This window comes from Crinia signifera, chromosome 2 (assembly GCF_055691185.1).
Source record: "Crinia signifera chromosome 2, ASM5569118v1, whole genome shotgun sequence".
Taxonomy (NCBI): Eukaryota; Metazoa; Chordata; class Amphibia; order Anura; family Myobatrachidae; genus Crinia; species Crinia signifera.
In genome coordinates, this window is record NC_139218.1 from 167,943,156 (window position 1) to 167,968,354 (window position 25,199).

Sequence of the window (25,199 nt, forward strand, 5' to 3'; positions counted from 1 at the left end):
TGTATTCTTTTTTCATGTTACCCATATGAACTCATCTACCTGGAGTGAATCTGACATTCAGAATCATCAGACGTCTTGACTACCAGATAGAGGGAAGTCATATTTATATTCTAAAAGCACTTTACATTTTCCACCTATATCCTGTATATGTATTTTGTGTATCAAAGGGAGGTGACCCTTCAATAGGTGTTGAGAAAGGAGAGCAGATGCGCAAGAGAGTGAAGGAGGTGTAATACATTTCTGCAGATGGATCAGGGGGACTTGTGCCTTTCATATGAGTCTGTCCCCAGTGGTGCACAAGCACAGAGGCCTTAGCAGCCTGAACCTGCGTGGGCAGCTGCGTTGGTGAGGTCTATGGATGCCTTGGTGAAGGCTTTAAACAGGCAGAGAGATGATTTAGTTAAATATCCTGGCCCTTTTGCATCCTCACAAACTTCTGGGGGTTCAGAGGGCCCATCTCAAGTCCCTTGTTAGCCACCGTTGGAGGTCACATCGGGTTGATAAGGCAACCAAGATGCGGCCACAATGCTGGAGCTAACTTTGGTCTGGTCAGACCACCGTCCTGCTCTGACATCAGACCAGGAAATGTGTGGGAGGCGGCAGGGTATTTCAGGGAGGCTTTTGCTGGAAACAGGTGCTACTGATATTTCCTGCTTTCACTTAGGTGTCAGAATTGTCTGTAGTCAGTCAGCCTTATCCTGTGTGATTATTCCTGTGTCATTAATTAGTCAGCCTGTACTTAGTTGAAATCCTGTCTAGTCAGTCAGTTAGCAGTATTAGAGAAGCAATATGTGAGACTTTAGTCAGCTAGTCAGTCAATTTATCTGTGTACAAATTGTTAGACTAATCCTGCTAGTCTGTTCTCTGAGAGGGATATCCAGCCTGAGACTAGAACACTGAATTGTAACAGCTGCAAAGAGTTACAGCCTTTACCCGTATGTGAGCTTTGAAGTGGTGTGTTCTCCCTGCCATTACTCCTTAGTGTCAGTACAGGTAAGCCTGCAGCTGAGGGATTCAGTGGAGCTGGTAGTTCTGCCGTCACAGTCGGTTCTGGTACTTCCAGTCGGTCTCATCAAATCTGGTAACACACTACTCCATTTGGTGTGTTCCAGATTATATATTGTGTAAAACACCACACATTTATTTGGAATGGATGTGTATACATCAGGGTGATTATTTCATCTTTGTCATCTCTGGTCGAGTATCAGATTCACTACTTATACCATCCTTCATATTGTTACGAGATCAGTAATATTACCTCCATCTCTGTACCATAACTCTAGGTACATCATTTGTGTGTCATCTTTTACAAATTGTTATGTGTGGCCAGTTGTGAGTAAACAACCATGTCTCATCCATGCAGGTTACAGTACTTTATCTGTCAAACCAGCTAGCTCCCTGCTAACATTATCAGCAGCCTCAAATACTTACTCCTGTGCTGTAGTTTTTTGTTATGGAGGGGACTCCACCAAATGCAGGTCATGAAGGACACTGCTTAGAATGTCCATAAGTTAAATGTATTGATGGAGCAGTTTACCAAATCTTCTGAGTGTCATTCTCCTAGACACCCTTTATCCACTCCTCCTTTGTTAAATTTGGATTCAGAGGAGGAGGGAACTTGTGTAGAAGATACTGTTTGGGATCAGTCAGAGGAGGTTGATACCTCTGTTTCCGGTATTGAGGATTTAATTTTGGCAGTCAAGCAGACTTTAAGCTTGTCTGAAGAAGAAAAAGTGTCTTCACATTGTGTCTTTAAGAAAATTCGCTGGGCGGCGGTGATGTTTCCCTCAGATGAGGGCATGGTTTCCTTGTTAGGTGAAGCATGGAAATGTCCTGAAAAACAGCTTATTATGTCAAGGAGGTTTGCTAGCATGTACCCAATGCCTGAGGAACATGTAAAATTATGGGAAAAAGTCCCTTTAGTGGATGCACCTCTGGCTAGGTTGTCCAAGGCTACGGCTCTACCTGTTCAAGGGGGTGCGGCCTTTAAAGATCCAGTGGACAAAAAGGTGAAAGGTTGCAGTGTTTGAAGGGGTGGGGTTTACTCTTCGCCCCATTATTGCTTCTGCTTGGGTAGCGAAAGCCAAGATAAAATTGGCTGAGGTCTTAGGAAATCAAGTTCAGCCTGATTCAGATGCTTTTACACTGGCTGAGAAGCTTAGGTGTGCTGCATAATATATTTGTGAGGCTGGGAAAGAAGGGGCTAGGATGGCCTCAAAGGTTTCAGCCACTTCTATTGCTGCTAGAAGAACTCTGTGGCTAAAAGCTTCGGAGGCAGACAGCGAATCCAAGAAGTCTCTGGAGACACTGGCTTTTAAGGGAGAGCTTCTTTTTAAATCTGAACTAGACTCCATGATAAAGCAGGCCACAGGAAGGAAAAAATACCTTTCTTCCCACTTCTGCGAAACATTCTGGATCCAAGTTTGGGGCCTTTAAACCGTCCTTTCGGGGCTCTAATAGAGGACAGACAATCCAAATGAGAGGATAAGTCCCCTGCATGATGGGGCGGAGACTCCCCGTTCTGGCCTCAGAGTGGGGGGTTGCCTCCTGCAGTTTTGTGACAAGTGGAACCTTGCCACTTCGGATCCTTGGGTTCTTTCCATTATTTCCCAGGGTTACAAGATAAATCTCAGGGGGCCCCCTCCAAGGAGATTTCTTCCTACTTTGCCGCGAGAAGCTCGCATGCACAGGGCTCTATTGGAGGCGGCAACGTCTCTTGCAGAGAAGGGGGTAGTGGTCCCAATACCTCAGAAGGAACAAAAGAAAGGATTTTATTAAATTCTTATTATTCAAGCAAGACGGATCTTTTAGGCCCATTCTAAATTTAAAATCTTTAAACCTGCATCTATGGGTGGACCATTTTCTCATGTGTGGAAAACATATTTTTATCACTACGCCATTAGCGTAGTACGACCGCTCTTTACGCAATACTCAGTCGCATTTGCGTCTTATTAGCATAAATTAACGGACAAGGGCGGACGTGATACGTTAATGGTAAATCCTCATGTTAATATGTTCCCTCATGTTTTTCCCTCTTGTGTGCGTGTCCCCATAGATAAACCCAGACTTTGTTTACTATTTGTTTTTTTGTCACAATTGCCGTTGATAGTGGCTGAGGCCGGTATATAGGAGACAATCGCTATACTGACTCTCACCGATACCCAAGTCAATGTTATCTAATAAACCTTTGTGTAGTAAAGCCATGGCCCACATATCCTGTCCAAACCTGTTCTAAGGTTTTCCCTCCCCAAGAACGAAGACAAAGAACCCAGAAGAAGATTCTCATTGGTCAGGCAACGGGACCGTGAACAGAAGGAAACCAATGATATCATGTCAAGTCCCCTTTCAGCACCCAATAGCATTCCAGCAGGTCCCCACTCCCCCTTACTTTAAAAAGTCTGGTACGAGGCCACGGGGGGGGATCAATTGTGATCTTTTGTAGAACACAATCTCCGAGGCCTCAGAGATTCCCTGTGCGGTGGTGGTGCCTGCTCCTCTTGATGGTAATTGCTGTTTTTTTATTATCTGTCTCAGTTGCGATTGTGTGTTAGCCGTAACCTGCATTGTATATCTATGTATTACTGTTCCCCTTAAAATAACATCCGTATTGTGTATATTTTCGTACTTTGCATATCCCTTTCATTTTGTTATCCCTTGTGTCTACTTTAGACAATAAATCCATTGCCTACGGGGTTGGACCCGTAAATCTTATTACCTCAGTGTGATATCTATATTTAATCACAAGTATATCCGTGGGCGTATGCAGACGCATTAGCAGCATTGGTCATAACCTAGCGCTCACGCCATGTTAAGACTTGTGTAATGATAACTGGTCAAAGGTTTTGAAAGGAACAAGCATCGCATAAGAAGCAACTTGGAGCTACCAGACGCATTTGAGTCTGAGCAGCTAGCGTATCGCCTCTTGCATCTACACTGTGTAATATTTATCGTTTATGGTTAAGGTGACCAAGAGCAAAGGTGCATGGTTCATTTCTTATACAGCAGGAAAAGAGTTAATAGTCTGCTGGGGGCACTGCACACTGGTTTTCAAAGCTCTCAATCATATGTTAATTGGTGTTCCCATTGTCAGTGAAAAGACTAGCTCACAGACCTCTGGTAAAGGCTTTTGTTTTCTCTTATATCTCTGTGGTATCCTGTCGTTGCCCTTGGTAACGGATTATATGTAATATAAGGTAACTAGTATAGTATAACTCTTCCATAATCCACTGGTCGGTTATTAAAAACCCAACATTCACAGTGGCGCCCGAACGTGGAGCCTACAATCTTTAAAACAGGTACAGCGATACGGAGTGAATCTCATAATGCTGGGGTTGGACTTTTAACGCGTGAGGTGTACCCTTAGTATTAATTGAGAGACATCCGAGGTGTATCAGTTTGAAAGTTGCTAGGAAAAAAGGGCCAAAGACGGTGGAATTGTTATACTATATTTAAAGAATTATTTTTTTTCCCTCTTTTATCTCCTTCTCTCAATGTGTTTTGTTGGTACTGTAAATCAGTGTGTATTGTGTATAGAGTATAGTTAAGGTACTGAACTTCTGCTGGCCACAAGGAGATAAGGAGTTTCCTTTCTATTGTTTAATGCTTGAATTGTATAGATTGAGATTGTGAAGCCCAGTTAACAGAGCTGTGTTACACAGATAGTTGGTTAAAACAAATTGGATCAATATTGTACAAAGTCTTGTTAAAAGCATATGCTAGTAAATGAAATTATAAAGTGTGGTTGTAGTGTTATAGTATTATAGGCTGTGTTCTAAAGCTCTTGTCACGTGGCATTGGGCCGAGGAACATAGCGCAGAATTGTCTGAGACGCTGTTGCGTTTCTGTCAGAAAACACGTGGTTTGGTGAGATCGCACTCAAGCAGTATACTAGCAAGGTTATTTGGACCAGGTATACAGGGTGAGAGTGATCCCGCAGAACACGTGTTGGACGCCATTACACATGCACAATTAAGTAACAGTCTTCATCGCATGAGGTGCGTGCACGTGTGCATTGTGTAAAGTGTTTGGCTCAGACGCATTTTGCTTCTGAGCTTCCGTGCTCGCTCCTGGTTCGCAGTTGCGTCCGTATGCACACGCAAGGCTTAGACGCAACTTCCGTCTCTATCACCACGTGCGATTAGCCCTGAGGCCCTTTCATGAGCGCATTAGTGAGGCATTTCCTGTGATAGGTGTGCATTATGCATATGTTTAGAAACAATACCACCACACTTTTGTCCAGTTTAAATATATATATATATATATATATATATATTATTATTTCAAAACAATTCAAGCATTGCTAGTTATTTAAACCTGAAATTATAAAGTATAAATTGTAGGCATAGGGTTTTGGGGACAGAGCTACCACCCAGGGAGTGAAAATTCTGAAGTCAGCTTGTTTGAATCTGTGAGTGCATTGAGTGAACGCCGGTCGTAGAACGCCGATCAGAGGCAGCGACTGAAGCATAATCATAGAACGCCGATCAGAGGCAATGGTTATGAAAGTCTATTAAATCAAAGCAGCAAACAAGTCTGTTTTATTTAACAAAGGCACTGGAGGTTACTGTGGAATCGGTGCTGATCAGCGTAACCTGCTGTACTACTGTAGGGAATTGCTGAACACCTTAGCTATTAGGTAGTTAAAGACCGCCGATCAGAGGCATTAACTAGGTTGAGGTTGTTTGGTGGTTACCACAGGCAGTGCGCTGTAAGGGGCAATAGTTTTGTGGGGGAACTCAGAACCCCACCGATCCTCTTGGCTGGAGAGGTAGCGTTTTCTTGGAGAAGGATCGTCTGTGTGAAAGTGAAAGGTTAGGTCCAACCGGCAGTGCGGTAAAGAAACCGGTTGGAATTGACCATAGGACATAAGGTATCCAGGGATAAGTGACAGAAAGGTTAGGTCCAACCGGCAGTGCGGTAAAGAAACCGGTTGGAAATGACCAAAGTGATAAGGTGGGCGTGAGTTTCATGCCCAAAGAATCTCCTGGATACATTATGGGAAAAGAAAAATTATGGCACACATGCTGTGTCATACCTGAATGAATGGGTCAAGCTGACCAAGGAATGTGAGATGAAGTTCCCTGAGATTGGTAGTTTTGATCCTGAAACTCTAGATACATTAAGAAATCAGATTTGTAAAATTTCATACAAAAAGAACAGATTAAAAACACCATAATTGTTTCAACTTGTGGCTAGCGAAAGCACAGACAATAGGAATTATAAATTGTTTAAGAAATGCAGGTACGGTTAACATAACAAGTGCAACTGCACCTCCCCCTCTTTATGTTACAGAAGGACCAATTGCCGTCAGGAGGAGCCCACAGCCAATGCAATTATTAATAACTATGCAAATTTGTTCCCATTAATGACTTCTTTTACAGACCAGGAATCCAAGGATGGGGTATTACTGACATCAGCCGCCTCCTGCCCGACAAATATGTGCCGCAGGCAAGCCCAGTTAAGAAAGAATCATGATGGTTGCCAGGTAGAGGAGACGACTGACACCAGTAATCTAAAAGGAGGGGCAGGTAAGTATGACACACCTGACCCCACAGAGACAACCATTTTAGAAGACCGAGAAATCCCGTGTTCATGTCCACTCTGCACCCTTCCTTCCCCTTATAGAAAGCCAGACGGAGAGGGTGATTCCAGTAAGGCAGGTGGGTATGCATTGCCCCATGACAAGAACAGACTTAATATCTGTAATCTGAGAGTTCCCTGACCCAAGACAGAATTTAATGGCCTGTCATTAGTTCATCAGAAATTTAGGAAATACACATAGACTTACAAATAAGGATTGGAGTATCATATTGAGAGCCTGTCTTCCCTCATACATTGATACACGGAGATTTGTAGAAGATTGCAGGGTGGGGGAAGACAGGATTTTGAATGATGATGACAATCAGGAAAAAGTATGCTTAATTAATCTCCAATTGAGCAGGTATTTCCCTTGTACTACTGTGTACAACAAAATCCTTAGCATTCGGCCAAAGAGCACTGAATTTCCTGGTGAATATTTTGACAGGGCATTAACAGACATTTCAAGATTTACAGGCATCCCTAACATTAAGACTAGTGAACCCAACAGAGAAATGGTTGTTTCTGTACTTATAGAAGGACTAAAAGAACCACTTAGGACTAGAGTGCAATCCTCTTTTTCTGAGTGGAGAGACATGACAATAGACGCCCTTAGAGAGTCTGCCACTGACCATGACGATAGGATACGTAAACGTAAAGTAAAGCAAACCGATAAATTAATGGCCCTTGCCATCCGTAGTTACAGTAGTGGACCAACCAGACCCTAGCATACTGGACAACAAAATACGAAGACCCCAGTATGCTTCAAATGTAAATAGAAGGACATCACCATAAGGGAGTGTAAGATAGAAGGATGGTCTTCTAACAAACAACCACAAAATGGTCGCAGACCCAGCAACCAACCCATGTCTCATTAGACAGCTGGGGATATTGAGAAGAATAAATCTCAGGTTTCTCTGGTTTGGCATTGTCAATGCGGGAATTAATTGAGTCACACAAGCCAAGACAGGTTCCTCATACTGACAGGAACCTGGTGTTGTATTTTTAAGAAATTGGAAGCCAGTCTGACTAGTATTCCTGCCCTGGGTATGCCCGACCACTGGGACCATGTGATTTGCACTGCAAATAACTTGCTGGGGGTGTGACCGGAGTAGTGACTTAGTATCCTGGTGATGCCAGCTGACCAATGGCGTGCTGCAGTGTACAATTCAACCCATTGCTCAAGCACTTCCTACTTGTCTACACAGTGTAGTTGCCATAGCACTACCAGTAAACAAGACTGAGGATGTGGTGTTGGGGTGTGTTTTAACTAGTTATGCTCCTCATATAGGCCCTTATTTTGATCTGGGCGGTACGGCCCGCGTGCGGCCGTACCGCCGATGTTTACACTCTGCACATGCGCAGAGGTCACTCTGCGCATGTGCAGGGGAATTCTCCGAGTCTAAAATTTAGACGCCGCAAAGGGGGCGTATAGGGGCGTGAGGGGCTTAATAGCCTCATTACCCTATGTATACGCCCAGCGTTTCATGGGCGTTCCCATGCAAACGCGGGGCGTATGCATGGTAATGAGGCTATGACGCCAGTGATGGGGGCGGAAAGCTGACATCGCCGGATGTCAGCTGCCCGCCCCAATACAAGCTTTCACACGGACGATTGTCCGTGTGCTATAAGCTTGCGTGAGCGGGGGGAGCGTGCGGCCCTGCCTTCGATGGTCATCGACCATCGAATGCAGGGGGCAGCTCCCAACAATGGTGGAGGCGTACGCCCCGCCATTTTCATGCGGATCGGCAGCCGTCCGTGTACGGACGGCCGTGCCGATCCGTCTTGTAGGCGGGGATTCGTCTGGTGCGGTCGGAGCCGCATATGCGGCTCGACCGCACCAACCAGAATAAGGGCCTTAGTCTGGACACTCCTAAAATTCTGCCTTAACATGAGAAAAAGATTCATCAGCCAAGTTCACTGACTGGGAACTTGCATTGGTGAATTTTATAAACGTTACCAGTAAAATGTGTAATATTGTAAACCCAGCAACACTCTTACCAGGTGTGCCCTCCAAGGCACAAAGGGTGGGAGTTGATGCTGAGGTTGCTGGAATGGTGGAATTTAGTAAGAGCCTAGACGAACATGATTGCATGACATGTTTTAATCAGACCTTTGCAGCATATCCCCAATGGGTAGTAACAACCCATTGGAAGAGGCAATTAAAAAAAAAATTCTCTCTCTCTTTTCACTGATGGTAGCTGCCACAGAGACATCGAGATGGGAAAATTGTGCACTGGCTATACCGTGATAGATGGAGAAGGTATAGTAAGACTGGGCCCCCTTGGACCATCTCACTCAGCAACAGTAGCCTAATTAGTGGCACTGACCAAGGTGTGTGAGCTGGCTGAGGAGAAAGCAGTCAATATTTATGCCGACTCTAAGTACGTTTGTTGGGGTAATGCAGAAGTTTTGGGGGCCCTATGGCACCTCAGAAATTTTGTTACAGTAGCTGGCACTCCAGTGGCGCAAGCGTTGTAAGTCCAAAGATTCCTGACAGCCGCACAGCTGCCGGACAGAGTGGCTGTTATCAAGTGTAAAGCCTACACCTTTGGTAAGGAGTCAATGTCACTTGGTGATAGCCGTGCTGGCGAGGCAGCTGGGTGAGCCACGCGCTCTGCGAATAATATTTTTGTTCCCCTGTAAATTTCTGTGTGTTCACATAGAGGTGCAAGATTTGTGTCCCCTGCAGGAGAAAGCAGTATGGAAGCCAAAGGGATGTGGACAGAAATGGAAAGATGGACAAGGAAAAGTGACTCCCAGAGCATGCCACACTGTCATGGCAGAGATAGCCTATGGGCTGTTTCACACAGTACGGTTCCTGCCGCACGGTGAAATCCCGTACGGCCAGGGAGCCGTGCCGCACTCAGCAGTTGTGAATGGACACTATTGTGTCCATTCACACGGGACGGCCACGGCCCGGCCGCACGGCTGCAGCCGGATCCCCCCACTGGAAGGGACGGCTGCCGGGCTGTGGCCATCCCTGCCATTATAAAATTCTGAGTGCGGCGCGGCTCCCTGACCGTACGGGATTTCACCGTGCGGCAGGAACCGTACTGTGTGAAACAGCCCTATGGCCTGACTTGCCTTGGCAGGGAAGGTATGTGGAAATTGGTCAAAATTTACTGGTGTGCCCCAGAGTTCACTCCACAGGCAGGTAAGACGGCAAGGTCATGCCTTACTTGTCTGAGGAAAGATACTGGAAAGGCTGTTCCCACAGAGCCATCTCCACATCCCTCCTCCAGCAGGATCCTCTGCAGGTAATACAAATTGACTTTGTACAGTCCACTCTAGAACTGTTTAGGAATTTCTTTTTGTATATTACTAGTATGTGTTGATGTATTTGTTTATATATATATATGGTATCCCAAAAGTACAGCTGTGTATAAGAAGTCTTCCAAGTCATGTGTAAACTCCTAGGGATTGATAGTAAACTCCATGCTCCTTACGGATCACATGGAAGCGCAAAGGCAGAGAGAATGGAAGTTACTATCAAGAACCAATTGAGCAAAGTTATGGCTGAAACAAGGGTTTGCTATGGCCTGAGGCATTGCCGATAGTGCTGTATAGTATCAGAATCACTCTCAGAACTCCACTTAACCTGTCTCCCCCCCCCCCTCCCTTCGAAATATTGCTCAGAAGACACCCACATTATGATGACGAAAGTATAATAATAAAGTGACTGTTCAATAGTTTATCAAAAGGAATCAACAACTGAGAATGCAAAGGAAGTCGGCAGTGTTGACATCTGAATTGCCTGTAAAGGACTGTGATTGTCTGGAGCCAGGGGACTTTTGTTGTGATCTGAAATTTGTTATGCCCAAGTTGTTTGATAGATCGGTGAGAAGAACCAAACCAAGTACTATTGTTCGGCACCACAGCAGTAAAGGTTGCAGAAAAGGAAGCTTGGATCCATCCGTCCCATTGTAAAAAGGTCAATGTCCCGGAAGTGGTTGATGCTAGAAGCAACAAGAAAGAAGAAGTATCGCTAGAAGCTCTTGTTCCGGGGAGACTGAGAGACGAATAAAACCGAGATATCTAATGAAGGATAAAGGCAAAGGAAAGACTACCCTGGTTATCCCATGGCCAGACGAAGAAAGAAGCAACGGGCAGAAGATGGAAACCTTACTTCATTCTTGTTTTCCCCATCTCTTTTCTCCCCAAGGTGTTGCGTTGCTACCAAAGGGTGGATACGGAAAGGCGGAGTTCTGACAGTAAGATGGCGGATCATAGTCAAGCCATGTTAGGATTCCTAAGTAGTCCTGATACTTTGCTCAACCCTGGAGTTGGTAAGGAGTCTGAACAATATGTAGTGTGAAGGTAATGTGATGGGTTGTCGTCTGATGAATACTGTATTTGCAGGAGGTGTAACCCTAATTTGGAGGAAAATTGTATCCACACATGTCAACATGACTTGACAGCTGATGTAAGGCAACTTACTTTGGGTGGGTATCACTCACTTGTAGGAAGAGTTTTGGATCAGACAGAATGATGGTTATGTTTGCAGGTACCCCAGAGACGGAGTAGTATGGGTCTAATCCCGTACCCTCTAACTTTGGCTGAGATACATAATCTAAGCAAAGGAAGACCCTTGCATAAAAAATACGTATGCACTAAATCTTCTGCACTTAGATTACAACCATATCAGGTAGACAAGTCCTTTATATGTTGGGACTTTAATAGTTCAAAGGTACAAGGGACATGGGAAGCGACATGGTATAATCAGACGATAACCTACTCGCAGCAGCCAGATGGAGAGTCGATAGATTACAAAGGATTGGTAGAAATCTGCACAAGTGAAAGGCAGTATAAACTTATCTTTACTGTAAAACAAAAGAAGGTTATGGCTGGTAGAGTACCTACGGAATACTGTGGCAAAGTTCTGCTGCCAGACACATGCACTAGTCAGGTTGGGAAGGAGGGAATGGGAATGTTCATGTGGATATTGTATAACAAGGTTATGAAATTCTCTGTACCTCACTTCCTTCCAGATGATGTTTATTTTATTTGTGACAGGCGAGCAACTAAATGTGCCCTATCGATCATATTGGATGGTGTTGTTTAGGTGGAGAGATGACCCTTACACATGACTTAAATGGTAAAGATCCACAAATGTATAACTTGTCCTCATACTCATACACACTTCATAAAATTGCATAGAAGAGATCTGAGTATTAGAAAGAAACCTCTGGCCTCAGATATAGTCCATGAGACCTTCGGGTGTCAGATTCCCCTCGCATTAGATATCACCCATACTGCCAGGAGAAAAATTAACTAACGAGTATTGACAGACTTAATGGATAACATAATGGAGACATATGATGACACATTCTGATACCCTGGAAAAGAGCTACAAGCCCATAAAAGAATTGGTTCTGCACAGGAGGTTACGAACAGACTAGAAAAGGGACCTTCTGGTGGAGCCCAATACATTGGTTTAAGAATGGTCCCCGGAGATCATAGACAACATAGAGAAACTGATGCTCTGTATCAGTGGTGTCATCATATTATTCGGCGTGTTTAAATGTATGTGGTGGGTAACCCGGGATAGAAAGAAACACATTGAAATAATGAGTATAAAGGACAAGTGGTCACACAGAAGACTCAGGTTACAGTAGAGACCATTATTTAGTAAAGGATACCATGTCTAGAAATGTATGCCTGTTCCAGTTCCCATTCCCCAGTTACCACATGCCCCCTCCTTTTGATCCCCCTTCTGCACAAGGAGAAATGCCTGTTCTCCTCTACTTTTCCAGGAAACTCTTTACATTACCCTTTAGAATTGTTTTGTTATGTTGTCCATCAATGTTTTTTCCAGCACCCTTTATAGGTCGTATGAAGGTGGTTCACCCTATTACAGCCTGCGGCAGGTTATACAGCACACGACCAATGCAGGAGCACCACACTTACATATACACACATACATCCCCAAATGTATCATTAAGTCAGACATGTCTGGACTGTGGCCCTCCAACTGTTGCAGGGCCATGGTTTGGACATGCCGGCAGTAAGTAAATGTACTCCCCCATTTATTATTAATCTTGGATTAGTCATAGCGCAAAAATGATACATCCCCTCTTACTGCACATACACACACAATCCACGCTTCACAAATCTCTGTCAATGAATTTTTTTATGAAAAAGTGAAATTTTTATGAAATATGAAAATTAATGCGAAATTATGAATTATTAATTGCGAAATGTGACAGTTTTATTGGACTGTCAAAGGGTTGACTATGGAAAACATATTTTTGTCACTACGCCATTAGCATAGTACGGCCGCTCTTTACGCAATACTCAGTCGCATTTGTGTCTTATTAGCATAAATTAACGGACAAGGGCGGACGTGATACGTTAATGGTAAATCCTCATGTTAATATGTTCCCTCATGTTTTTCCCTCTTGTGTGCGTGTCCCCATGGATAAACCCAGACTTTGTTTACTATTTGTTTTTTTGTCACAATTGCCGTTGATAGTGGCTGAGGCCGGTATATAGGAGACAATCGCTATACTGACTCTCACCGATACCCAAGTCAATGTTATCTAATAAACCTTTGTGTAGTAAAGCCATGGCCCACATATCCTGTCCAAACCTGTTCTAATGTTTTCCCTCCCCAAGAACGAAGACAAAGAACCCAGAAGAAGATTCTCATTGGTCAGGCAACGGGACCGTGAACAGAAGGAAACCAATGATATCATGTCAAGTCCCCTTTCAGCACCCAATAGCATTCCAGCAGGTCCCCACTCCCCCTTACTTTAAAAAGTCTGGTACGAGGCCACGGGGGGGGGGGGGGATCAATTGTGATCTTTTGTAGAACACAATCTCCGAGGCCTCGGAGATTCCTTGTGCGGTGGTGGTGCCTGCTCCTCTTGATGGTAATTGCTGTTTTTTTATTATCTGTCTCAGTTGCGATTGTGTGTTAGCCGTAACCTGCATTGTATATCTATGTATTACTGTTCCCCTTAAAATAATATCCGTATTGTGTATATTTTCGTACTTTGCATATCCCTTTCATTTTGTTATCCCTTGTGACTACTTTAGACAATAAATCCATTGCCTACGGGGTTGGACCCGTAAATCTTATTACCTCAGTGTGATATCTATATTTAATCACAAGTATATCCGTGGGCGTATGCAGACGCATTAGCAGCATTGGTCATAACCTAGCGCTCACGCCATGTTAAGACTTGTGTAATGATAACTGGTCAAAGGTTATGAAAGGGACAAGCATCGCATAAGAAGCAACTTGGAGCTACCAGACGCATTTGAGTCTGAGCAGCTAGCGTATCGCCTCTTGCATCTACACTGTGTAATATTTATCTTTTATGGTTAAGGTGACCAAGAGCAAAGGTGCATGGTTCATTTCTTATACAGCAGGAAAAGAGTTAATAGTCTGCTGGGGGCACTGCACACTGGTTTTCAAAGCTCTCAATCATATGTTAATTGGTGTTCCCATTGTCAGTGAAAAGACTAGCTCACAGACCTCTGGTAAAGGCTTTTGTTTTCTCTTATATCTCTGTGGTATCCTGCCGTTGCCCTTGGTAACGGATTATATGTAATATAAGGTAACTAGTATAGTATAACTCTTCCATAATCCACCGGTCGGTTATTAAAAACCCAACATTCACACATGGAATGTCTTCGGTCAGTGCTATTAAGCATAGAATCAGGAGAATTTCTGGCATCAGTGGACATCCAGGTTGCTTACTTGCATTTACCTATTTTTAGGGAACATCATTCGCTGCTACGGTTCGCAATAGGGGAAATGCATTTGCAGTTTCAGGCTCTGCCTTTTGGTCTGGCTACAGCACAGAGAGTCTTCACAAAAGTTGAAAGGTATAGTAATTATCCCTTACCTGGACGACCTGCTGTTCAAGGCGGAGTCAGAAGAGGTACTACAAGAACATCTGACTATTGCGACAAAGTTTTTTCAGGATCACGGGTGATTGTTGAACCTCCCGAAGTCTCATTTGACACCTATACAATGGCTGCAGTTTCTGGGGGTGATTTTGGACACTCATTTACACCGAGTGCTTCTACCGGAAGCCAAGGCCGTGGACATTCGCCACTTGGTACTGTTAATTGTACAGTCCCCCAATCCGACGGTATGGCTAGGGGTAAGACTACTTGGCAAGATGGTGGCAACCTTCGAAACACTGCAGTTTGCAAGGTTTCACTTGAGGATTTTTCAGTGGAACATTCTCTCAAGTTGGTCAGGGAATTCAAAGACCATGAAGCAAGAGACTTTATTGCTGTCTCGAGAGACAAGGGAGTCCCTGATCTGGTGGACAGATTTGGAGACTCTGCAGTTGGGGCGCTCCCTTCGCTCGTGGGAGTCGCTGGTGTTATGACCGACGCCAGTCTCAGGGGCTGGGGGGGCAGTGGCCCTTCATCTGAGGTTGCAGGGAAAATTCCAGACTTCCAATCAACATCTTGGAACTTCGTGCTGTTTGGAACACCCTTGTTCTTCTGAAGGGGTCACCAGTCCGTATACAGTCGGACAATGCCACGGCTGTGGCATACTTAAATCATCAAGGCGGGACTCACAGCAGGATGGCCATGCTGGAGGTCTCAAGGATTTTCAGCTAGGCAGAGGTGAACATTCCTGCTCTGTCGGCTGTGTTTATTTCGGGGATCTGGAATTGAGAAGCAGGTTTTCTCAGCAGGGAGGAGTTGCTGGAGGGAGAGTGGACACTTCATCAGGAGGTTTTTCAGAAGATAGTGTCTCGATAGACCTGATGGCGTCTAGGAAAAAATTTCAGTTTCCCAGATTCTGTTCTCATACTAGGGACCTGACCGCTTGGGCAGTGGATGCCATGACGATCCCATGGCATTTCAACCTTGTCTACGTGTTAGAGAGGATAGTGGTCCAAGGGCCACTCAGAAGCGCTAGTCGTGCTAAAACTGCGGATTATACTTACCGATAATTCCTTTTCTTCCTAGAGATCCCATGGCAGCCAAGACCTTGGGATTTCATCCCTCTCCCTCTAGTTAGACAGGCTGTTTTTTCCTTAGGACCTCCCTCTGGTAGTATAAATCCCAGCTCCTCCCCATCCACCTTGTCTTTTTGGTGTCTCCTTTACTCAGTCCTGGAAAAAACACCACAAGGGGGGGAAAACTAATGGCTGCCATGGGATCTCTAGGAAGAAAAGGAATTATCGGTAAGTATAATCCGCAGTTTTCTTCTACGATCCCCATGGCAGCCAAGACCTTGGGATAATACCAAAGCAAGAACAAAGGGAGGGAAACTATATCAATGCCAAAAATAATAATTTTAATCCTCAAGAACACTTTGGAGCACTTGATCCCCAAAACAAGATTTTGATACATTAAGAGCATAATGCTTTGCAAAAGTATGAAGGGATGACCAAGTTGCTGCACCGCAGATATCCTTAACCGAGGCTTGAGCCTTCCTTGCCCATGAGGTCGCCATGGCCCTGGTGGAGTGTGCCTTTATAATACCGGGAACTTCCTTGTCCTCCTGCTGATAGATGAATACGATCAGTTCTCTGATCCACCTCGCCATTGTCTGCTTCGAGGGTGACAGACCCTTTCTCACCCCTTCTGGGATAACGAATAAACTTTTCGACTTTCTTATATCCTTAAGACGGTCTAGGTAAATGGTGATTCCTCTCACCAAGTCCAATGTGTGCCATTCCTCCTCCTTCCTATCCTTTGGCTCAGGATGAAAGGCTGGGAGTGTGATCTCTTGGTTAAGATGGAACGAACTGATTACCTTCGGCAAAAAATCAGGGTGTGTCCTCAAGACTACCCGATCAGCAAAAATTCTTAAATAAGGCTTTTCAATATATAGCGCCTGAAGTTCACTGACCCTTCTAGCGGAAGTGATCGCGACTAGAAATATTATCTTCCAGGTGAGAAGTTTCAAGGGAGTCTCTGTCAACGGCTCAAATGGATCTCTCATAAGAGCATTCAAGACCAAGTTTAGGTCCCATGGGGCAACCAACGACCTTACTGAGGGTCTAATTCTTTTAACCGCATTACAGAACCTCTTTATGAGACTTTCCTCTGCCAACTTTCTGTCAAGTAAGATACTTAAAGCAGAGATTTGCACTTTTAATGTCGACAAGGCCAAGCCAGCTGCATAGCCCTTAAATAGAAACTGAAGTACTTCAGGATTGGAGGCTCGCTCAACTCTTTCTTCTGAGCCCTTCCAGTGAATAAACGCTTGCCACACCCTGTAGTATGCCAGCGACGACACTTCTTTCCTGGCTTTCAGTAACAAAGAGGTAACTTGTTCTGAAAGACCTTCTTCTCTCAGCAGCTTCCTCTCAATTTCCAAGCCTTTAGAGATAACATCTCTGGATTTGGATGACTTACAGGCCCCTGGGATAAAAGGTTTGGAATGACCGGGAGCGTCAGAGGTTCCTGTATTGCCAGTTTCAGGACCGTCGAGAACCAAGATCTTCTTGGCCAAAAAGGAAGTATTATGATGACCGTCACTCTCTCCTGCACTATCTTTTTTAGCACTCTGTGGATCAATGGGAATGGAGGAAAGATGTATCCTAGATGACATTTCCAAGGAATCGAAAAGGCATCTACCGCTGATGTTTGGGGTAGAAAGTACCTTGAGAAGTATTTCCTCACCTTTCTGTTGACATTTGTAGCCATCAGGTCTATATCTGGGACCCCGAAAGACTTGACTATCTCTTGGAACACTTCCCCATTCAGCTCCCATTCGCCAGGGAGGATTTTGCTCCTGCTCAAGAAGTCTGCCAACACGTTCTCTTTGCCTGGCACATGGATCGCCGTGATGGAAAGAACATTCTCCTCCGCCCACCTTAGGATATTTGACATAACCGACATCAGAGCTCGACTCCTGGTGCCGCCCTGACGATTGACATGCGAGACTACTGTCATATTGTCTGAAAAAATTCTGATATGCTTTTTTCTGACTCTGTGCTCTAGTCCTATTAAGGCTCTCCAGACCGCTTCCGCCTCCCTCCAGTTGGAAGACTTTCTGCTCTCTTCCTCTGACCATGACCCTTGGATATTCCGATCTTCCATATGGGCCCCCCAGCCTGAGGCACTTGCGTCCGTAGTTAACACCGAGAAGCGAGGAAGACTTAGAGAAACTGCCCTGTTCTCCATCTCTCGATCTGTCCACCATAACAGGGAGTCTCTTACTGCTTTCTCCACTCTGACGAACTTTGTGAGCGGCCATTTTTTCTTTATGAAGGGAAGAAGTGCCCACTGAAACCTTCTTAACCTCCAATGGGCCCATGGGATTGTGCCAATGGCCGACATCATCATGCCCAGAAGTTGCAGACATAGCCTCAGCTGTGAGGATTCCCTGCCCATAACATCCTCTGCCAAATTTCTGATCTTCTGACATCTTTCTTTTGACAGGCGAGTCTCGAATCTTTCTGAGTCTATCAGAACCCCTAGAAACTGAATCGACCTTGTCGGTGTTAATTGGCTTTTTTGAAAGTTTATTATCCATCCTAGGTCTTGAAGCATCTCTATCACCTGCTCCAAGTCTTCCATTACTTTCTTCTTTGAGGACGCCGCTATTAACAAGTCGTCCAGATAGGGCCAAATACGAATCTTCCTTCTCCTTAGGACGGCAATTATTGTGACTAGAACCTTCGTAAAGACTCGGGGGGACGTGGCTAAGCCAAAAGGCAGGCATGTGAATTGTAGATGTTCTTTCATCACGAAAAATCTCAGAAACCTTCTGTCCTGGATCTTAACTGGCACATGGTAATATGCGTCCTTTAGATCTAGCGAGACCATAAAGTCGCCCTCTTCTATCCCCGCCAGAATCGTCTTCAGAGTCTCCATCCTGAATCTTCTTATGTCTATAAAGCCGTTCAATCTTTTCAGATCTAAGATAATTCGAAAGCTTCCCGTGCTCTTCTTCACCAAAAATATATTCGAATAGAACCCTTTCTTTTCCTGTCGGACTGGAACTGGTTCCACCGCTTTTATCTCTTTCAGTTGTTTTAACAGTTTTCTTAGCTCCATCCTTTTCAACGGTGTTTTGGGTCTTCTGGATTCCCAAAAAACATCTCTTGTGGGTTGTCTTAGAAACTCTATCGCATATCCCCTTTCTACAATGTCTATCACCCATTTGTCTTGTATTAGATCTTTCCAGAGGTTGGCAAAAGTCAGTAGCCGAGCTCCCACCTCTGGTATTCTGTGACTGTCATTGCCGACCTCCTCTTCTAGCAGACTGCCGAAAGGACTGTCTCGACAATGGAATGGAGCCCCTCTGTCCATATGGTCTTCCCGGCCTGTAGGCCTTAGCCTCTCTGTACTGTTGTCTAGACGAGGTTGGATATGGAAACTTGTTCCTCTTATCCTGAGGGAGTCTCAGCGATTTCCCTCCCGTCAACCTATGGATTAACGCATCCAACTTTGTCCCGAACAGATGGGAGCCTTCAAATGGAAGAGCTACTAATCTGTTCTTCGAATTAGCATCAGCGGCCCACGACCTCAGCCAGAGCGCTCTCCTCGCCGTTACGCCTGCCGCCATAGACCGAGCTGCAAAAGATACGATGTCTAGTGAGGCCTCACAGAGAAATTCAGTTGCCTTCTGCATGGTTTCTAATTTCTTCAACAAATATTGCTTGGAGATTCTCTCCTCTATATCTGAATGTAATTCAGTTCCCCACAATCTCAGCGCCCTAGAGACTGATGCAGCCGAAACTCCTGCTTTAAGGGACACTGCAGATGAAAAATGGAGCTTCTTGAAGGCTCCCTCCATCCTCCTATCCATAGGCTCCTTAAACGACGCCCCATCTTCAAGCGGAAGAGTGGTTCTAGAAGTAAGCTCCGCCACTGCCGCGTCCACCTTGGGTAGGGAACACCAACTCAAGAATACATCATCTTTAACCGGATACATTCTGTCTATCCTAGACAGTCTCCCCTGCCTCTTGTCCAAGTTAGACCACTCCTTTGTAATTAAATCCTTCATTACTTTATGAATTGGAAAATGTCGGTTCTTTTTGGACCTATCTTCAAACAGAATGTTCTCTCCTGTTTCTGTACTAACAGGTTCTTTATAGTTCATGGTTTTGTATATAGCTTTCAAAACACTCTCTACTTGAACACTCTCTACTCTCAAAGCTGAAGCTCCTAGCCTCCTCCTTAATCTCTCCGGATTCCTCAGAGGACACATAGTCTGCATCCGGAATTCCTCCTGACACAGCCTCATCATCGTCATCATCATCATCATCGAACCCGGCCTGATCCCTAGACCTTTTACTCTGTGTTCCCAAATATTCCTCTTTGGAAACAAAAGAGCTTTTCATCCACTCCATTAAATCCATTAGGATTTTTGGTTGCTCCGGAGTAGCAACTTGCTGAATATCACATTTATCGCATACTGATTTTGTCTGAGGTCCGGAGAATACTTTATCGACCATACAGCTTTTATCAATATTTTTCTTTTTTGCAATTTTCTTCTTGGGGATCACAGGATTGGCAGGCACACTACAAAACAGTAAAAAGCCTGTCACTATCATAATAAAAAATAAATCTTCCTACCTAGCCTGTAATACCGGAGCTTACCTCACAGGGGCACTATCTGTCCTTGGGGGGGAAGGCGCATCTATTTTAGCAGAATAAACACGCAGTCCTATAACAGACATACTGAATTAAAGCAAGTCCACTAGACAATACTCCAAGTGCTAACTGCAGCAGCCGTCAGCTTTACCTTATCCAGCAGTATAGAACACCAGATGCAGCAACCTCTCTCACCAGCAGCCAACTGCATACTGCCGCTAGAACTCACAGGGTTTAAATAGCCTGTATACTGAGCTCTTTTCCCGCTGCGCCCGCACCGGAAGTGCGTCACGCGCACAGCCTTGTGGGTAACGTAGTTCACACACAGCGCTCCTTTAAGCCATACCCGGAAGTCGCGTCTGTAACGCTCTGACCTCTGGGTACTGTAGTCCGCGACCACGCATCCGGAAGTCGCGGACACGCTGCCAGCCGCTGTAGCCGGCTTGTGAAATGCTTCAGGAGACTTACCCCTGCCGGAGCTCAGAGTTATCCGCCGCCCTGGACAGGACCCAACGCTGGCCACGCTTCCAGGCAGCTTTCACATGGGCAGGAGACCGCAGGTCCACGCTCCCATGCCGCTCTGTCCCCCAGAGTGCCCCTACTCAAGGTAAGCTCCCTAGAAAAAAACAAACCTGCTCTGCCTCTCTAACTAAACAAAAGGAGACAGGAAAAAAAGACAAGGTGGATGGGGAGGAGCTGGGATTTATACTACCAGAGGGAGGTCCTAAGGAAAAAACAGCCTGTCTAACTAGAGGGAGAGGGATGAAATCCCAAGGTCTTGGCTGCCATGGGGATCGTAGAAGAAAGCCTATTAACACAGGGGTAGATTAATAAATATAACTACTGTTTTTCATCTAATGTGGCTAATGTGTGAATAATTTACTAAGCAAGACTGCGCTTCTTAAAGTGACAGTTGCATATTTGTAACTGTCACACTTTCCATTTGTCTACGTGTTCCCTCCATTTCCCATGATTCCCAGGGTGTTGAAGAGAATCAGATCACAGAATGTGCAAACCATTCTGATTGCTCTGGACTGGCCAAGGAGGTCATGGTATTCAGACATACTGCGGTTGCCAACGGACTGGCACCTTCCTCTTCAACAGGATTTACTCAAACAAGGCCCATTTCTACACCTAGGCATTGGGGGGGGGGGGGTAGCAAGACACTACGGGACCGTCAGTGAGAGAAGTTCTTTCGGGTTCAAAGGTGAACTGGGGGATGGAGTGTGGGGGGAGGAGAGAGAAACGGGCAACGTCTTGGGGATTAATATGGGTAAAATCGGGGGTAACTCCCTGTTGCGGTATCAAGATTGTCATTTAACAACAGATGTGTTACCTCATTACAGTCCCTACATGTAGGTGATCCTAGATTAGGGGATGGAGTAAGAGATAGAGGAGGAGGATCCAAAACTACATTTGGGTCAGGTGGTAGGCAGGGTGGGGAGGTCTGTAGAGAATCCACTGAGGGGGAGGAAGGAACGAGTACCTTAGTTAGGAATACAAATCAGTCTAGAGAAAAAATCAAACACAATACCAGGGGCGATACTAAAAGTAAACATAAACTAAAATGCCTACTGGCTAATGCTAGAAGTTTAGGGGGTAAAATAGGGGAGCTAGAATTTGTGGTTATTAGAGATGAATACGACATCATCGGTATTGCAGATACATGGTGCAATGAGTCACATAACTTGGCACTAAACATGGAAGGATTTACACTCTACAGAAAAGACAGGGTAAATAGAAGGGGCGGGGGTGTGTGCCTGTATGTAAATAATAACTTAACATCATATGAGAGAAAAATGCACATATATATGGAGGAGGACAACTTAGAAACAGTGTGGGCAGAGATAACTAACTATAACAACAAAAAGAATAACAAGTTGATAATACGGGTATGTTATAGACCCCCAAACATAAACGAAAGGGAGGATTCTCTTCTTCTAAACCAAATCAAACTAGCATCAAACCAGGGTCAGGTAATAATTATGGGGGATTTTAATCTACCGGACATTGACTGGAAAAACGAAACATGTAAAACAGCTAGAAGCGACAGGTTCTCAAGCATAATTAAAGACCAGTTCATCACACAAACGGTAGAATCTCCAACTCATAATGAGGCCCTCCTGGACTTAGTACTAACAAACAACATAGATCTAGTCACAAACACAAAAGTAATTGAACAACTTGGGAACAGTGATCATAATATGGTATCCCTGGAAAAAATTTTTTGTAAAACACATCATAAAGGAAAGACAAAAATATTAAACTTTAGAAAAGCGAACTTTGAATTATTCAGGGAAGCCAAAAAAGGAATTATGTGGAAAAAGGTTATGAATGGAAAAAATGCAGAAGAAATGTGGGATACGCTTAAAAATGTACTTAAATCATTATCTACTAAATACATTCCAAAAGTAAATAAGGTCAAATTCAATAAAAAAAAAGCCACCATGGTTGGACAAAAAAGTAAGGTCAGCTATTAACACTAAAAGCAGAGCATTTAAATCCTATAAAAATAACTCAAATGAGGAGACGCTCGCCAATTATAAGGAATCAAACAAAACGTGTAAAGGTGTAATAAAAGCAGCTAAAAGATTATGGGCCTTATTCTGGATGGAGCGGCCGGGCCGTACGCGTACGTCCCGGGTTTTTTTATGATCTGCGCATGCGTACATTCGCTAATGCGCAGGTGCGACCACTCACCAACGCTTACGGACGGGTCTCTACGTGCGAAAAAACCTGTACGCGAGTGTACGGGTATTGGGGGCGGCATAGGGGCGTGAAGAGGGGAGCGGCCGAAATAATGAGGGAAAATGGGCGTAAATATGGGCGTACACGGGGGTGTGCACCAAAAATGAGCAGTGCTACTACCGCACGATCGACTAAGGCACCGTTCATTTCGGACACAAAACAGGCGGCCGCCAACCGCCATCTCAAACCACCCCTACAGATACCGCATGCCAGCGTGCGCCTGAGTTTGCTAATTAACGCTGATTCCTACTCAAACACATACACCTGAATGTAATAAGCAATGCTGCAGTCTATTAAGTCCAAACCATGATTTCACTACCTGCAAGCCACACACAGCACTCAAACACATTGGAAGCTTATCTTTCTATACTTCTCTACATGTAAAGGTTTGTTTAATTTAAGGTAAGAATCTTTTTAAGACCTGCTTATATATGCTAAGGTAGGTATTTGCTAAACAGTTAGACACATTCACTACGTGCTTTCATAGACTTTACACAGTAGCACACTCAATCTACACAAGTCGACATGTGTCAACGTGTTCACTCTAATACAAACATAGGTTTTGTATTTAGGATACAATAACATAAACCACATCTAACACCTACAAAGGATGTTTCAGCAATGTTTTAAGCCCATTACCACTATTTTGCACATTAATTAATTCAATCAATTAATTAATTTTCATAATTATAGTTGAAAGGCAAGATTTGCAGGTCCATATATATGAAGGGTATGTCAGCGTACACGGACGTACGCTCACTCTCACGAGCGGTGACATAAGCTGACTTTTCTATTGAAAACAATAGGGACCCGTCCGTGCAAGCTGGCGTACGCTCAGATCTCCGCAAGAAGGCGGTGGGAAGACGGACGAGAGACGTCCGTAAACGGCGGCGTACGCTCAGTTGTACGCCAGTTGTCGGAGTGTAAGGGCTGGCCCGTCCGTGTACGTTGGCGTACGCTCATTTGTACGCCACTCCCCTTCTACGTTGTTTATGCCCGTACGTATGCGGCTGAGTTGTGGGTGGACTTAACCCCAACGGCCGCGTGCGGCTAGCGTACGTTAATAGCGAACGTACGCACGTTTGGCCGCTCCAACCAGAATAAGGCCCTATATGAGGAAAAACTAGCCTCTGAGAGCAAAACCAACCCCAAAACCTTTTTTAAACATATAAATAGCAAGCAAATAATTAAGGAAAGCATTGGCCCACTAACAGACCCCAAGCAGAGGCAGAACTCTGGGAGGCATTGGAGTCATCTGCCGCCGGGCTCCTGCTCCCAAAGGGGCACCTCTCCCTGGAAGTTTAAATCAGTTATTTAAAAGCCAACGATATTGCTTCTGTGGCTGAGTTCTGAAATATATATACATGTTCTAGCTATCGATCGATCGATCGATCTATCTATATGCTGAACAGAATATATATATTTTATATAAGGTTATATAGGGTTGTGTGTGTGTGTGGGGGGGCACCGAATATATATCTTGCCTCCGGGCAACTGGAACGAACTTACGCCACTGACCCCAAGGGAAAAAGTGTTACAGAAGATAAAGGTAAAGCTGAACTTCTAAATGAGTTCTTTTCATCAGTATTTACTAATGGTGAGCAATCTGAGGAACGAACACTTTCAACAAATGAGAGTAACAAGCCGGATCTCATTATTGACTACAATCCAAATGAAATAACACAGAGACTAAGCAAAATCAATACAAGTAAATCACCGGGGCCAGATGGGATTCATCTAAGGGTACTAGTGGAATTGAGGGATGAACTAGCGACCCCACTACACTATGGGTGACATTCTATGGATTGAGATAAATCCGCATTTTTTTAATTGCACCACTTCGCACTTTTGTAAATGGCAAGATTGGCCCGTATTTCGCATATTTAATGAGATGCGAAAAACGGGCCAAATAGTGCGAATAGGTGCGAGTTGGTGCGATGTCTTTAGTTCTGAAAATGTGCAATTTTCATGTCTGAAAATCGCACGTTTGCAGTAAATCGCAAAGGAAAATAAAAAAAAACCAGCGCAGGGTCCCCCGCCAGAGCATAACCAGCCCTGGGCTCATTGAGCCGGTGCTGGTGACATAAAATCAGGGTCCCTGACAAATAGGGGTCCCCTTGATTTAATGAAACCAGCACCAGGCTCAAGGTCCGGCCCTGGTTCCCAAAATACGGGGGACAAAATGACTAGTTGTCCCCCGTATTTTAAGAACCAGCACCAGACCCTACCAGCCAGCAGGGTAATGCCACAGCCGGGGGACACTTATTATATAAGGTCCCGTGGCCAAAGCATTATCCCCCTGGCTGGCTGGTCAGCATGGGTAGGGGTCCTGGGGAAGTGGGGAC